The 16,364-nt window shown below is 34.6% G+C and overlaps 1 protein-coding gene across 4 annotated transcripts in view; it reads right to left on the bottom strand.

The window, feature by feature from the left end:
- Positions 1 to 16,364, bottom strand: part of LOC100599929 (UDP-glucuronosyltransferase 2A1) — a 63,797-nt gene that overhangs the window by 11,176 nt on the left and 36,257 nt on the right. The gene's annotated exons all lie outside the window — the stretch shown is intronic.

Consider the following 16,364-nt stretch of genomic DNA (forward strand, 5'->3'; position numbering starts at 1 on the left):
TGACAAATTTAACATTCATTTTCTCTCTTCAATTAAATGTCAGATAACTTTTCTCCCCAGGACAGCGAACCAGAGGCATTGTTAGCATGCCTCCCTCTACTTGAGAAGACGATCTAGTGAGTAGAGAATCACACTGTGAATTTTTTTACCAGAAGCAACACAGAAACCTAACAGAAAAAAAAACAAAAGTAACCATAAGCCCTTTGAAAAAAGTGGGGGGCAGCAGCCTATCCTGTGAGCCAGGTGAAAAACTATGAGTCCCCAGAGTGTGAGTGGGGAGAAACTGCCTCTGGGATATATACACCCACTGGCAAACCTGGCAATCCAGACCACGGGGAAGTGCCTTAACCCTATCCAGTACTGGAGCTGCTTTAGTGAGCAGTGGGAAATACACGAGAAAGAACAGCATCTGGACATGGTTTGTGTGCACTCCCAGACTCCAGCAGGAACAGAGAAAAGTAAATCCTAATCCTATATCACAAGGGACCTTGTGGAAGTCTGGAAACTAACTCAGGTTGTGGTCACAGGTTGAGAGAAGCTCCCAAGTGAGAGTCACAATACAATCTTGAGTGGGGGCAAACTCCCTTTGGCCATAATTGAGGAATGAGTAGGAAGTGTGCCATGGCCACAGGCACAGGAGATGGACACCCCTGCTTCAGAGGAGCATGGTCTGAAAGCCAATTTCCATCTCAGTGGGTGTGTTAGGCCATTCTCTTATTCCTATAAAGAAATACTTGAAACTGAGTAATTTATTTTTTAAAAAACAAGTTTAATTGGCCTATGGTCCCATAGGCTGTACAGGAAGCATAGTGGTTTCTGCTTCTGGGGAGGCCTCAGGAAGCTTCTAATCATGGCAGAAGGCAACAGAGCAGCAGGTCGTTTTGCATGATGGGACCAGGAGCAAGAGAGAGAGTGAGGGCAAAGGTGCTATACACTTAAAAAAAAAAAAAAAACAGATCTCCTGATAACTCACTCACTATCACAAGAACAGTACCAAGGGAGGATGGTGCTAAACCATTCATGAATACCCTACCTCCATGACCCAATCCTCTCCAACCAGGCCCCACTTCCAACATTGGAGATCACAATTTGACATGAGATTTGGGCAGAGACACAGATCTAAACCATATCAGTGGGGAAGGCTCATGACCTGGGGCATTTTTGAGTTTTGAGAGGAGTGTGCCTGGAATCCAGTTACCTGATGCTAGTGGAACACTACAAATGTGACACCTGCCTTGCCAAGCATGTAGGAGCCAGATAAGGTTTACTTCCTGCTGCTACACATACTCCCCATGTGGATTCTTCTTCTGTGCAGCAGAGGCAGCTACACTTCTCCCTGGAACATTACCCAAGCAGTCAGAGAGCTTCCCTCCGATCCTCTTTGTGACCACTGCTCCTGCCTACAAAGAGGGAGCCAGAACACAGACTTGGCTGACGCAGCCTCCACCTGTCCTTGCTCCTGCACCTGTCCTGGTAGCTTAACAGAAAGGACAGAGAATTTGGGGAGCTCCATGACCCCACCCCCAGCCCAGAGTACTTCTGGGTAACATAAGGCAAGCACAAAACTCACTTCTACCACTACAATTGGAGCTCTTTTGCAAGTGCCACCTCCTGGCTAGAGGCCAACTGACAGTCCATTACAGCATCTGCAGGCAGAATAACACAACACCAGGAAGGAAAAAACTTGTGCATGACCTCAGCTATCACCACTGCCTTCATCACTTTGGGTAACTGGGAGGTCCTGAGTTTGTCCGCGTGCCAGTACATTACTACTACAGCTGGCATTTGAGAAAGTCAACATTGCTAAGGCCAATAACCAAGGAATCTCACAAAGTCTACGTAACTTCCCTGCTACCCGTGTCAGAGCTGGTGCTGGTATCCACTGATGGGAGACTAGAGGACAGGTCACATCACTGGATCCCTTGCAGACATTCCCTAGCACCAGTCTGGGGTGTGACAGCCCCACTGGGTGGCCAGGTCCAGAGGAGCAGCAGCATTCATACGAGTCTGCCCTCAGAGACTCCAACTCTTAGGCAAAGTAGGACTGCACCACACCCATGCAACTTGAGAAGTTAAAGGGTAGAGTAAAACTAAGAAACCTGGAATAATTAATAATCAAGAAAAAGTATATTATTGAAATAGAAATCAAATTAAGAGTCAATCATGCTCAAAATAGATGCTGTTACACTTAAAATTATTATTTGACTAAATCTAGTAATATTTTAACAAAAGATATGAAAAAGTTGGACTCATTATAGTAATGAAATGATAGCTTAAAATTGAAAAATAAATAAGTTCACCTTATTAAAAGGTAAAAAGAGAAAAATCCTATCATCTCAAACAATAAAAACAACAGTTGTTCATAATCTTGAAATCCTATTAATAAACTACAAATAGAAAATAATTTCTTTACACCAACAAAGGCACTCCAAACAAAAAAGTTTCATCAAATGTAACTTTTATGTTAAAATAGTAAGAGCATTCTTATCAAGATGAGAAAAAGTCAGTGGTATGTACTAATGACAACTTTAATTCAACAATATTTTACACTACTGCAGTTAAACAAGAAAAACAATTTTTAGAATAAAAAAGATTTAGGAGTTCTATTTATCTGTCTATCTGATATCATGTTATGTAACTAATCCAAAATAATATGCACATAAATCTTCAGAATGAGCAAGAGAAGTTTTAATTTTGCTGAATGCAAAACTATAACATAGCAACTGAAATTTCTGTGCACAAGTAGACAAAAATTTAATTTAAAATCTAAATTTCCACTGAAAAACTTGGAATAATTTTTATAAAAGTTACATACTCTATTCATGCTTAGAATTACAAAATTGAATTAAAACCCACAATAGAAAAGTAAATAGAGCTAACATGTTCACAGATAAGAAGATCAAAATTCATAAAGATGTCCATTCTCTACGATCAATTTAAAGATTAATTATGAATCTTATCAAGGGTCAGGAGTTCAAGACCAGCATGGTCAAGATGGTGAAACCCTGTCTCTACTAAAAATACAAAAAAATTAGCCGGGCGTGGTGGCAGGTGCCTGTAATTTCAGCTACTCCGGAGGCTGAGGCAGAGAACTGCTTGAACCCGGGAGGCGGAGGTTACAGTGAGCCGAGATCACGCCACTGCACTCCTGCCTGGGTGATAGAGTGAGACTCCGTCTAAAAAAATACTAAATAAATAAATAAATAAATAAATAAATAAATCTTATTAAAATTTCAAAGTCACAGGTTTCATAAACCTTTACAATTGTTGTAGAACTTTATATGTGATTCTAAAATCCATACGGAAAAGCAAAGAGCCAAAAATAATCAAGATACTCCAGATGAAGAGATACAAAGGGAAAGAATATTATTTTATCAGATATCAAGGACTAATATAAAGGAAAGCAGTTAAGATAGTGAAAAAAAACCATTTATGTAATGAAATTCATGAATGACAAAGATGCAGGCATTCAGGAAAAATATGTTTTCAATAAATAGTGATGGGACAAGTCGTTACACTAGTGCAAAGATAGAAAAAAAACTATAATAGGTAGGCTGAGAGGGAGTCAGGGAAGAATGAAAAAGGAAAAAATGAAAGAAAATGCAAAGAAATTGATTCAACTCTACAAAATACATACAAAAAATAATTTATTTTATTATTATTTTTTGAGACAGAGTTTCACTCTTGTTGCCCAGGCTGGAGTGCAGTGGTGCGATCTCAGCTCACTGCAACCTCCGCTTCCCGGGTTCAAGCCATTCTCCCGCTTCAGCCTCCTAAGTAGCTGGGACCACAGGCACGTGCCACCATGTGCGGTAATTTTTGTAAAAAATAAATAATTTTAAATAAATTCAGATGTTTAAAGTAAAAGCAAAACCAGAGCTTCTATGAAGACGGCATAAAAAAATCATTTTTTTAATTTCATGGTAGAAAAGGATTTCCTCAGCAGCATAAAGAAAAATTATAAAGAAAATGATTAATATATTCACTTTCATTAAATTTAAAATCTACAATTCATTATCTCATATTAAAAGATAATGAGAAAACCATCATAAACTGCAGGAGGAGATCTGCAATATATAAAACTGGCCCAGGTTTATCTGGAATATATAAGATTTTTTTTTTGGGACACAGGGTTTTTCTCTGTCTTCCAGCCTGGAATGCAGTGGTGCCAACACAGCTCACTGCAGCCTTGACCTTATGGGCTCAAGCTATCCTCCTACCTCAGCCTCTCAGTGACTGGGACCAGAGGTGTACACCACCAAACCTAGCTTTTTTTTTTTTTTTTGAGACAGAGTCTCTCTCTGCCGCCCAGGCTGGAGTGCAGTGGCGCACTCTCGGCTCACTGCAAGCTCCGCCTCCCAGGTTCACGCCATTCTCCTGCCTCAGCCTCTCCAAGTAGCTGGGACTACAGGCGCCCGCCACCACGCCCGGCTAATTTTTTGTATTTTTAGTAGAGACGGGGTTTCACCATGGTCTCGATCTCCTGACCTTGATCTCCTGACCTCGTGATCCGCCCGCCTCAGCCTCCCAAAGTGCTGGGATTACAAGCGTGAGCCACCGCACCTCGCCTCTAGCTTTTTTTATTTAATTTAATTAAATTAATTAATTTATTAATTAATTTATTTATTTTTTGTAGAGACGATGTCTCCTCTGTTTCCCAGGCTGGTCTCAAACTCCTGGGCTCAAGTGATACACCTTGGCCTCCTAAACAGCTGGGATTACAGGTGTAGCAATCATTGAATTGTAGACTGAAACTGTAAATTTTAAAGCATGTAAATTATATCTCAATACAACTGTTAATAAAAGTCATTAAATGAATTGAATAGTTTGCAGAACAATGGGAAATATAACACCCTACTACTGAAAGTATAAACTAGTATAATCTCTCTGTGATGAGATTATTTATACCTATACATATTCCTATACCTATACCCATACCTATAGCTATACCTATACCTATACCTATACTTGTTGGGTGAAACTAAATTGTTTATATCCTGTAAATACAATTGCTCTTATGGAACGAGACACATAGCAAATGTTCACTGCATTCCACAAAAAAACTACAGTCAATTGTCAGTTGACAGAATGTCATGATATAGTCACCTGACGGACAACTGTCTATAGAACTTGGGGAAAAATAAAAAGGAAATACATGGTTGTATCTCTACACTAATGTTGAGAGTAAGTAGAAATTCTACCCACGTGCTTGTGGTTTCCACTGGAAGAATCACGTTTCTAATACTGGAAGCAAAACTTTACAGTCATATATTATCAAAGTTGATATAGTTTCTAAAAGTGGAAAATACATGCATATTTTAAAAGATATATAAAATATTTTTAAATGTGCAAAAATTAAAGTTCGTGGGTCAATCTTGCATTGTTCTAATTCTGCTATTACAAAAAAAAAGTTGCATTTAATTCATTGTCCTTATGTTTGTAGTATGAAGCACCCTAAAATTCTTTAATCATTTAGTGTCTACCCTCAGACATTTTCTGGGGCAGGGTACAAATCATTTCATTTTCTATTTGGCCATTTATCTTTTTGACTTGTAACTGTTATGGCATTTTAGGTAATTTAAGCCTTTTTCCTGTGATATGTATTACAAATATTTTTTTCAGTTGACTTATGAACCGATTAATTTTATGCACACTTTAAAACTTTAAACATAAACTTTAAATAATCTATTTTAAAAATCAGTGTTATGAATTGAATTGTGTTCCCCTAAACTTTGTATATGAAGCCTGGCTGTGTTTGAAGATAGGGCCTTTAGAGATAATTAAGCTTAAAGTAGTTCAAGGGTGGGTCTCTAATCCATTAGTGACCTTCCAAGAAAAGGAAGTGACACCAGGAATGCCCATATGCAGAGAAAAAGCTATATGAGAACATAAGATGGTGGCCATAAAAACTTCAAGAAAAAACAGACCTGGCAAACCCTGATTCTGGACGTCTAGCCAGCAGAACTGTAAGAAAATAAACTTTTGTTATTATTAGTTCTTGTATTAGTTTGCTAGCACTGCTACAGCTACACATCATTGTTTAGGAAGTTAAATTAGCTAATATTTTGCATACTCAGTATAATCTTTGGTTTGTTAGTTCACATTTCCTTAAGATTCTCAAAAATAATAGTTGGAGTGGAAGTCTACCTCAGTTAATGTATTTAGATGAAAGCTGTGTATATAAAAATTAGAAAGCAAAACCATTATTTAGCAGAATAGGCAAATAATTTTAAAATAAGTAGAATAAACGTTATCAGTGAAGTAAAAAAAGAAATCTACTGGTTTTTTGGTTTTGTTTTTGTTATATTTTTTTGAGACAGAATCTTGCTCTGTCACTCAAGCTGGAGTGCAGTGGCACCAACACAGCTCACCACAGTCTCGACCTCCTGGCTTCAAGCAATCCTCCTACCTCAGTCTCCCTGTAGCTCACCACCAAGTCTGGCTATTCTTAATGCTATTAATTTCTGCCAACTTTTTAAAAAGTCAGAAACAACAAAATACAGCAGGGTCATAAAAGTACTCTAAGAAAATAGAGGTAACATTATAGTCTTAGAGAATGGAAGTCCTTGTCTACAAGATAACCCAGAAATGATAAGAAAAAAAACTAATAAATGTATGCACACACTGTGACAAGGTTCATAATATGTTATGAAATACTTTAAATGGAGAGTAATGCTACATGATATAGCTCAGAGTTTTTTCTCCAAATCTGTGTGTTAGCATAGAAATACTTCTAAATTGTTTTATCTGAGAAAACCAAGGTCTAATTTAAAACTAAGGTCTAATTAATTGCATAAATTTAAAAGGATGGGATTATTTTTCATTAGGCTGGGTGAAATATAAAATTGTTCCCTTTACAAGTCACTTTTGAGTAAGCAAGAAAGTAAAAATCAGCACACTGCCAAAACAAAGTAAAAAGGAATTCTGAAGTACACAGTTTAGTACAACTTGAATGGTTCCTTCTGAAGATGCACAGTACGTTTTAGGGTGGGAAAGTAGGAAAGCCTAATGGGTTGCCCTAGTGTACCTCACTACACATATGCATTCACATAAGTTCAACTCCCCAAATCTGCCCTCACTCTTACAAATAAATTCCATTACATGGAAGTGTACAGCAAGAAAAATTTCCTGTGTTGACTTATCCCTCTGTAGAAGAAAAATATCTTCTGAGAATTAACATAGTCAGCACTCATGTGAATTTCCAGTTAAAATTCAAGCTAGAAAAGCATGTTGGAAGAAACTGACCCTAGCCTCAAAGGCTTCCCACAGATCAAATTCTAGGTTAATAGGCAGCTCCTGTTTACCAAGAAACAAGACTTCATGTATAAAATCAGCAAAAGTAACAGAGACTAGAAATATTAATATAATTATTTCAGATATTAGAATTATTTGAAATAGAATATAAAATTATTCCATATACTATCATGAGTTGGAAGATAGCTCATGAGTTGGAAGAATCAGTATTGTTAAAATGGCCAAATTGCCCAAAGTAATTTACACATTCAATGACATTCATGTCAAACTACCAAAATCATCACATAATTAGATAAAAACTATTCTAAAATTCATATGGAACCAAAATAAAGTGAGAATAGCCAAAGTAAAGAGCTAAGAAGGAAGCACCATACTACCAAACTTCAAACTATAAGACTACAGTAATTTAAAAAGCATGGTACTAGTTTGAAAAGAAACACATAGAAAAATGGAACAGAAAACAAGACTCATTAATAAAGCCACACACAACCATTTGATTTTTCACAATATGGACAGAAACAAGAAATAGGGAGAGCACTTCCTATTCAATAAATGGTGCTGGGATCACTGGCTAGCCATATGCAGAAGAAAGAAACTGGATTGTCACAATTTACCCCATACAAACATTAATGCAATGTGGATCAAAGATTTAAATGGAAGACCTCAGAATATAAAAATCTTTGAAGAAAACCTAGGATATTATGTATTGACATCAGCCTTGGCAAAGAATTTTTGGCTAAGTCCTCAAAAGCAATTGCAACTACAACAAAAATTGACATGTGGGATATAATTAAAGAACCTCTGCACCAAAAACAAAACAAAGCAAAACAAAAAAAAACTCTCCAGAAAGTGCAAAGACAACCTACAGAATGGGAGAAAATATTTACAAACTATTCATTTAATAAAGGTCTAATATCCAGATTATATGGAGAATTTAAACAAGTCAACCAGCAAAAAACAAATAACCCCACTAAAAAAACAGGCAAAAGACATGACTAGACACTTCACAAAAGAAGACATACAATCAACCTGCATATGAAAAAATGTGGATTATCACTAATCATTAGAGAAATGTGAATCAAAATCACAAGGATATATTATCTCACACCAGTCACAATGACTATTGTTAAAAAGTTAAAAAACAACAGAAGCTGACTAGGTTCTGAAGAAAATGGAAGCTTAGAAACTTTTGGTTGGAATGTAAATTAGTTAAGCCAACATGTGTAACAGTTTGAAAGTTTCTCAGAAAACTTAAAACAGATCTACCATTTCACCCAGGCATCCCATCACTGGGAATATGCCCAAAGGAAAAAAAATCATTCCATAAAAGGATACATGTGCTAATACATTCATCATTGTGCTTTTCACAATAGCAAAGACAAGAAATCATCTACCAAGAATGGTGGATTGGGTAAATAAAATATGGTACATATATACCATGGAATACTATGCAGTCACAAAGAGAACAAAAACATATATTTTACAGCAACATGGATGCAGCTGGAATCCACTATCCTGAGTAAATTAAGGCAGGAACAAAAAATAAAATACCCCAAGTTCTCACTTATCAATGGGAGCTAAACACTGAGCACACATAAACTTAAACAGGGGAACAATAGACACTGTGGACTTCTAGAGTGGAGAGAGAAGAAGGGAGGTGTGGGCTAAAATACTAACTTTTGGGTATTGTGTTTACTACCAGGGTGACAGAATGCATACCACAAACATTAGCATTGTAACAAACCTAAACACGTACTCCTATATGTAAAATAAAAGTTGAAATTTAAAACAAAACAAAATAGGAAATGCAAACTAGAAAAGCAAGAGAAAACCAAATCAAAAGTTAGTCGTAGAAAAAAATAATAAAATTAGAACATAATAAATAAAATTGTGTCTAATAAAATAATATAAAAGATAAACAAAAAGTTGTTTATTTGAAGATAAACAAAAAGTTGTTTATTTGAAGATAAACAAAATCAACAAAACTTTAGCCAGACTAACAAAAAGAAGGAAAGGTACAAATGAATAAAATCAGAGGCAAAAAAGTGGACACTATGACTGGTGCCACAAAAATTCAAATACAGGCCACTAGGAGCAACTATATGTAAATAAATTGGAAAACCTAGAAGTAAACAGATATCTAGAAATATACAACCCATAAGATTGAAGTATGAAGAAATCCAAAACCCAAACAAGGCATTATTAAATAATGAGGTAAAGCAGTGACAAAAATTCTCCCTTCCAAATAAAGCCCAGGACCTGAAGACTTTCACTGCTGAATTCTACCAAACATTTGAATAACTAATATCAATTCTACTTAAACTATTCCATACATGGTTGAAATATGTTCCAAAACATAGTATTCCAACTATGTTTAGAATACCAAAACCAAAGACACAACAATAACAACAACAACAACAACTAGAGGCCAATATCTGTGATGAACATAGACACAAAAATCTTAACAAAAATTTAGCAATCTGAATTCAACAACATATTAAAAAGATCATTCATCATTATTACATGCGATTCATCTCATGGATGCAAAAATGTTTCAACATATGCAAATCAATAAATGTGATACATCATATCAACCGTACCCGGACAAAATCCATATGATTATTTTATTTGATGATGAAAAAAATATTTGAGAACATTAACATACCTTCATGATTAAAAACTCTCAAAACAACTGAGTATAGAAGGAGCATAGTTCAACATTATAAAAGCCGTAAACCACAAACCTACAGGTGGCATCATATTGAATGAGTACAAATTGAAAGCCTTCCTTCTAAGATCTGGAAGAAGAGTATGATATGCACTTTCACAACTTTTACTTAACATCATAGTAGTAGTCCTAGCCAGAGCAATTAGATGAGTGAAAGAAGTAAAGGGCATTCAAATTATAAAGAAAATAAAGTCAATTATTCTTATTTACAAAAAATATGATCTTATATCTAGAAAAACCTAACAACCCCACCAAAAACTGTTTTAAGCTGATAAACCCATTCAGTAGTTCCCGGACACAAAATCAACATACAAATATCAGTGGCATTTCTATATGCCAACAGTGAACCATATGTTAAAAAAGGAAGTAATCCCATTTGCAATAAAATACCTAAGAATAAACTGAATCAAATACAATAAATATATCTACAATGAAAACCATAAAATATTGACGAAAAAGTTTGAACAGGACAGAAAAAAATGAAAATATGTTTTCTGTTTATAGAATAGAGGAATCGAAAGTATTAGAATATCTATAGAACCCAAAACAAGCTACAGATTCAATGCAATCCCTATCAAAATACCAATAAAATTCTTCAAAAAGTAAAAAATATATATATCTAAACTTTGTATGGAACCACAAAATACCAGAATAGCCAAAGCTATTCTGAGCAAAAAGAACAAAGTTGGAGGAATTACGTTACTTGACTTCAAATTATACTTCAAAGCTAGTAGCCATAACAGCATGGCACTATCATAAAAACAGACATATAGACCAATGGAATAGAATAATGGACAAAGAAATAAATCTACATCTACAGTAAACTATCTTTCAACAAAGCTGCCTAATACATACATTGGGAAAGGAATGGACTCTTAATGGTGCTGGGAAGCTGGGTATCTATATGTAGAAGAATGAAACTGGACCTCTGAGTAGTCTGTTCTCACATTACTATAAGGAACTGTCTGAGACTGTGTCGTTTATAAAGAAAAGAGGTTTAATTGACCCACAGTTCCACAGGCTGTACAGGAGGCATGGTTGGAGGCCTCAGGCAACTTACAATTGTGGTGGAAGGGCAATGGGGAAGCAAGCACATCTTCACATGGTGGCAGGAGAGAGAAAGAGATAAGGGGAAAGTGCTACACACTTTTAAACAACTATATCTTGTGAGAACTCACTATCACAAGAAAAGCAAGTGGAAAACCAGACCTCCTGATCCAATCACCTTTCAACAGGTTCCTCCCCCAACATTGTGAATTACAATTCGACATGAGATTTGGGTGAGGACACTGGAGACAAACCATATCAATCTCTATCTCTCACCATATACAATAATCAAATCACACTGAAAAATTAAATCACTCTAATTTAAATCTAATCTTTCTAATCTTTAAGTTAAATCTCATTAAATCTCACTGATTTAAAACCTGAAACTTGGAGGAAACACTAAGACAATGTTCTGGGCAGATTTGATTAATAAGACCTCAGAAGCACAGCCATCCAAAGCAAAAATGGACAGATGGGATCACATCAACCGCAACCTAAAAAGCTTCTGCACATTAAAGAAAACAATCAACAACCTGAAGAAACAGTCTACAAAATGGGAGAAAATATTTTCCATGTACCCATCTGACAAGGGATTGATAGGTAGAATATATCAGGAGCTTAAACAATTCAATAAGAAAAGAACAAGTAATCCATAAAAAAATGGGTAAAAGATCTGAATAGACATTTCTCAAAAGAACAGCCAACAGGCAAGTGAAGAAATGGTCAACATCACTAATCATCAAAGAAATGCAAGTAAAAACTATAATGAGGTATCATCTCAGCCCAGTTCAAATGGCTTTTACCACCCTGCCCCCTCACAAAAAAAAATAAAAATAAAAAAATAAAAAAATAAAAAACAGGCAATAACAAATGCTGGTGAGGATATGGAAAAAGTGAACCCTTGTGCACTGTTGGTGGGAATATAAAATTGGTGCAGCCACTATGGAGAAGAGTGTGGATCTTTCTAAAAAAACTAAAAATAAAACTACCATACAATCCGACAATCACACTGCTGAGTATATATCCAAATAAAGGAATCAGTATATCAAAGAAATATCTGAACACCAATGTTTATTGCAGTACTGTTCCCAATAGCCAAGATATGGAATCAACCTATATGTGCATCAATGGGTGAATCAACAGACAAGTGAAAATCCTGTCATTTGCAATAACTTGGATGAAACTAGAGTTTCCTCCAGTTAAGTCAAGTGAAATAAGCCAGGCGTGGAAAGACAAATATGCAGTATTTTCACTCACATGTGGAAGCTAAAAACAATAATTAACAAATGAAGATATAGAGAAGATATAGAGTAAAGGTATGGTTACCAGAGGCTGGGAAAGGTCTTGGGGGGTGGGGAGGGTATAAGGAGGGCATGATTAATAACTACAAAAAAACAGGATGAAAAAATCTAGTATTTGGTAGCACAATAGGATGACTATAGTTAATAATAATTTATTGTGTGTTTTAAAATAACTAAGAGTGGAATTGGAATTTTCCTAACATAGAAAAGATAAATGCTTGAGGTTATGGATATCCCAATTATCCTGATTTGATCATTACACATTTTATGCTTGCATCAAAATATCACATTTCCTGTAAATAGGTACAACTATTATGTATACGTAATAATTAAAAATGAAAACTTAAACAATTATAACATGTACCCCACCAACAAAAAGGAACTGAAGCGTTTGCAACTTCCAGTTTACCATTTCCTGGAAAGTCACTGGCTTACTCATTCAATTAATTTGAGAGAAATGAAGCCAGAAAAAAATGATAATTTTATCTTCTAACTAGGATGTGCAATGGTTCGTTTAGAGAGAAAAGAAATGGAAAAGTATAAGCTATAAATCCTCCATTTAGTTGGAACTGTAGCTTCTCATTATAATAAAACTCAAAAGCTAATGACACTTTCTAAATTTCTCTGCCATTTTCTTTTCTTTTTTTTTTTTTTTTTGAATAGTGGTTTCTAAGTTCATTTTCCCACTTGAAATTGCCTCTGTGTATGTGGCATCTATAATCAATGACAATGGAGTAAAGAAACATCTGCATAAGTTTCTGCCCGCGTTTTTTTCCACTAGTGTTTTGTAGTTACAATGTAGGTGAATAAGAAATATGTAGCTGGTGGAAATGGGATCTAATTCCAGTTTCCAATTGCCAGGAAATTCTCAACTTCTCTGATCTTGATTTCTTCATCTGTAAAATAAAGTTAGAATCACAGAACTATTGTTAGTATTCAACAATAAACTATGTGTAAAAGCACTTTCAAAACTATAAAACAAAAATGTGCATCCTTTGGCAGTTGCTGAATATTAGGACAGGTTAAAGCTAAATCTCACTTGAGAGTTCCTTTTTCGTCAAGCAGTTTATCAAGCTTTAGGATCTGCTGCCCTCCTGTGGATGACGGTTGATAGTGCTGAATAAGTATGATGAGTCCAAATTATTAGGAGTTTAATAACTTTGTTGATGGCGTAAAAATAAACTTCATTTAGATCTACTTACGTTTATACAAATATATAATATACATGTTTATAACATATAAGAAATGTGTATTATAAAACAAATTATGTGTACTTCTATACGTAGATGTACAAAACCAAGATGAACACACACAACGTATTTAATAGGAAATATTGTAGCCATTCTCTAAGCACTAGTTTCCTTCATATTCAGGAAGAAAGACTGTTTCAAATTAGGGCTAGTGCTATTTATAAGTTAAAATAATGATATGAATACATTAAAAAAGTTTAAGTAGATTTCATTAGCAACATACAGGATCCATTAATACGTTCTTTAAAATAATTTTAAACACTAAAATAATACAAATTATTATTCATTATTGGGAATTAACATTTTTAAAAATATTGCCATTATAATACACTTACTATCTATGATTTTCTGATGTAATTTTCAAGATAATTGAAATAAAATATAACTACGTTTCAAAATAAAACAGGATAATAATTGTCTTATCTAAAAATCTTCAATACTTAGTTTCCTGAGGAAGAAACAAAACCAACACAGTAACAATAAAAACAACAAAAATGATAAACAATACTTTACAATCCTAACATCATTGTGTTTAAATATGTCTTTCAGAAATCATTCACGTTTGGGATTTAATGAGAGAAAATTTTCCAGGCCTTAAGAATTTGTTTGTTTGACATTATTTAATTAGGAGTCTAAATAGGTTCAAATTAAAGAAAAATCGGATTACACGTTTTTATATAGAGATTTAGTATCCATGTATGTAATCATCATAATTCTATGAGAAAATATTATTTCTCAGAGAAATAAACCAGTAAGCGTGTGTATGTGTATGTTTGTGTATGTGTGCATGGGTGTGTGTGTGTATGTGTGCGTGTGTGTGTGTGTGTGTGTGTTGAAGGGGGAAGAATGTATTAAATTTGGTAAGTCTGGTTATAGTTCTCTTAAAAATATTTTTGGGGCATTAAATTAAATAGAACCAGTAACCCCAGGAACTCATACTAATCAATCTAATTGGGAGATTACACTAAAGGTTGGCAAAAGGCTTTGTCACAAGAGAAGAGATTTAAAAAGCACAAAAATGTCTTGGTGAATTCTAACACATTTCTAATTTTGTTGGTTGAAAGGGTCTTTGTCTATTTCTGCTGCCAAAAATAAATTTATTTTAACCATGTGGCTGTTGAATGAGAATTTAAATAGATCATGTTAACAATATTTTGAAATAAGTTTTCATGTGAAAGTACACAAAGACTGTATATTGACCATTAATCCCTGAAACCCTGGATACAGTAAAATCTTTATGCTTTTCAGATTCAATTTTCGTTAAAATTTCTTTAAAAGTGCAATTCTAAGTTCAATTAATTCTACGATTATATCAATAAATGTAGAAAACCTTAAGTATAATCCAATAGCCTTATTGGTTAAAAAATAGGAGTGAACTTTCTTAGATGAAAATTATAAAACAACTATTAAATGACAACAAACAAAATAAGACCAGCGAGAAACCAAACTTCGGAAAATTTTCTACTCAAAATTGAAAGGTTAGAAGAAATTTTTTAAAAACTCAGCATCAAGACAAAGATGTTAACATACTTTAAATTAATGTTGAATTTTATAATTTTATTATGCAATAATATATGGAAAAAAGTTATATATTATACAATATATGTATATACATTAGTAAATGTAGGAATTAAAATTATTTATATCAGAAAAAGGTTTATCAATGTTGATAGATATAATTTTAATACACAGGCCGCCTGTTGTGGTTCATGCCAACAATCCCAGCACTTTGGGAAGCCAACACAGGAGGATTGCTTGAGCCCAGGAGTTTGAGATCAGCCTGAGCAACACAGGGAGACATGTCTCTATAAGAATAAAAATAAAATTTAGCCAAGTGTGGTGGTGCATGCCTGTAGTCGAGCTACTTTGGAGACTGAGGTTGGAGAATTGCTTGAGCCTGGGAGGTTGAGACTACAGTGAGCCACCATCAGTGGCACTGTACTTCAGCCTGGGTGACAGAGCAAAATCTTGTCTTAATGCATACATACATATATACACAAAATAAAATAAAATAAAATAAAGCCAATATACAAAAGTAAATCGCAGTCTTACATACCAAATACAAACAAAAGTGAAATTTTAAAATAACATTAAAAAAGACTCTAAAAGTAAGGATATACCCAGAAATAAATCTAACATAAAAGGAATATAATCTTTTTCAGGTGAATTATTCCATTTGTTTGTGTAAAACTTAAACACATTCTAAAATCTGTGATAAAAAATAATGAACTCAGAATCATCCTGTTACCGAAACCTGGCAGAAACAAAACAAAAAAAAAAATAAAATTCAGGCCAATAACCTTGATGAATACTGATGCAAAAATCCTCAACAAAATACTTCCAAATCAAATGCAGCAGCATATCTAAAAGCTAATTCACGACAATCAAATAGGCTTTATCTGCAGAAGGCAAGATTGGTTCAACGTACACACGTCAATACATGTGGTTCATCATGTAAACAGAAACACAAAAACCACAAGATTATCTCAATAGGTATACAAAAGGCTTTTGATACCTTTATACAAAAACTCAATAAACTAAGCATTGAAGAAACATACCTCAAAATAATAAGAGCCATGTATGACAAACCCCCAGCCAACATCATACTGAATGGGGACAAGTTGTAAGGATTATCCTTACAAACTGGCAAAGACAAGTATGCCCTCTCTCACCACTCCTATTCAACATAGTATTGGAAGTCGTTCCAGAGCAATCAGGCAAGAAAAAGAAATAAAAGGCATCCAAATAGGAAGAGATAAAGTCAAACTTTCCTGGTTCACACAC

This window comes from Nomascus leucogenys, chromosome 9, assembly GCF_006542625.1.
Source record: "Nomascus leucogenys isolate Asia chromosome 9, Asia_NLE_v1, whole genome shotgun sequence".
NCBI classification, from domain to species: domain Eukaryota; kingdom Metazoa; phylum Chordata; class Mammalia; order Primates; family Hylobatidae; genus Nomascus; species Nomascus leucogenys.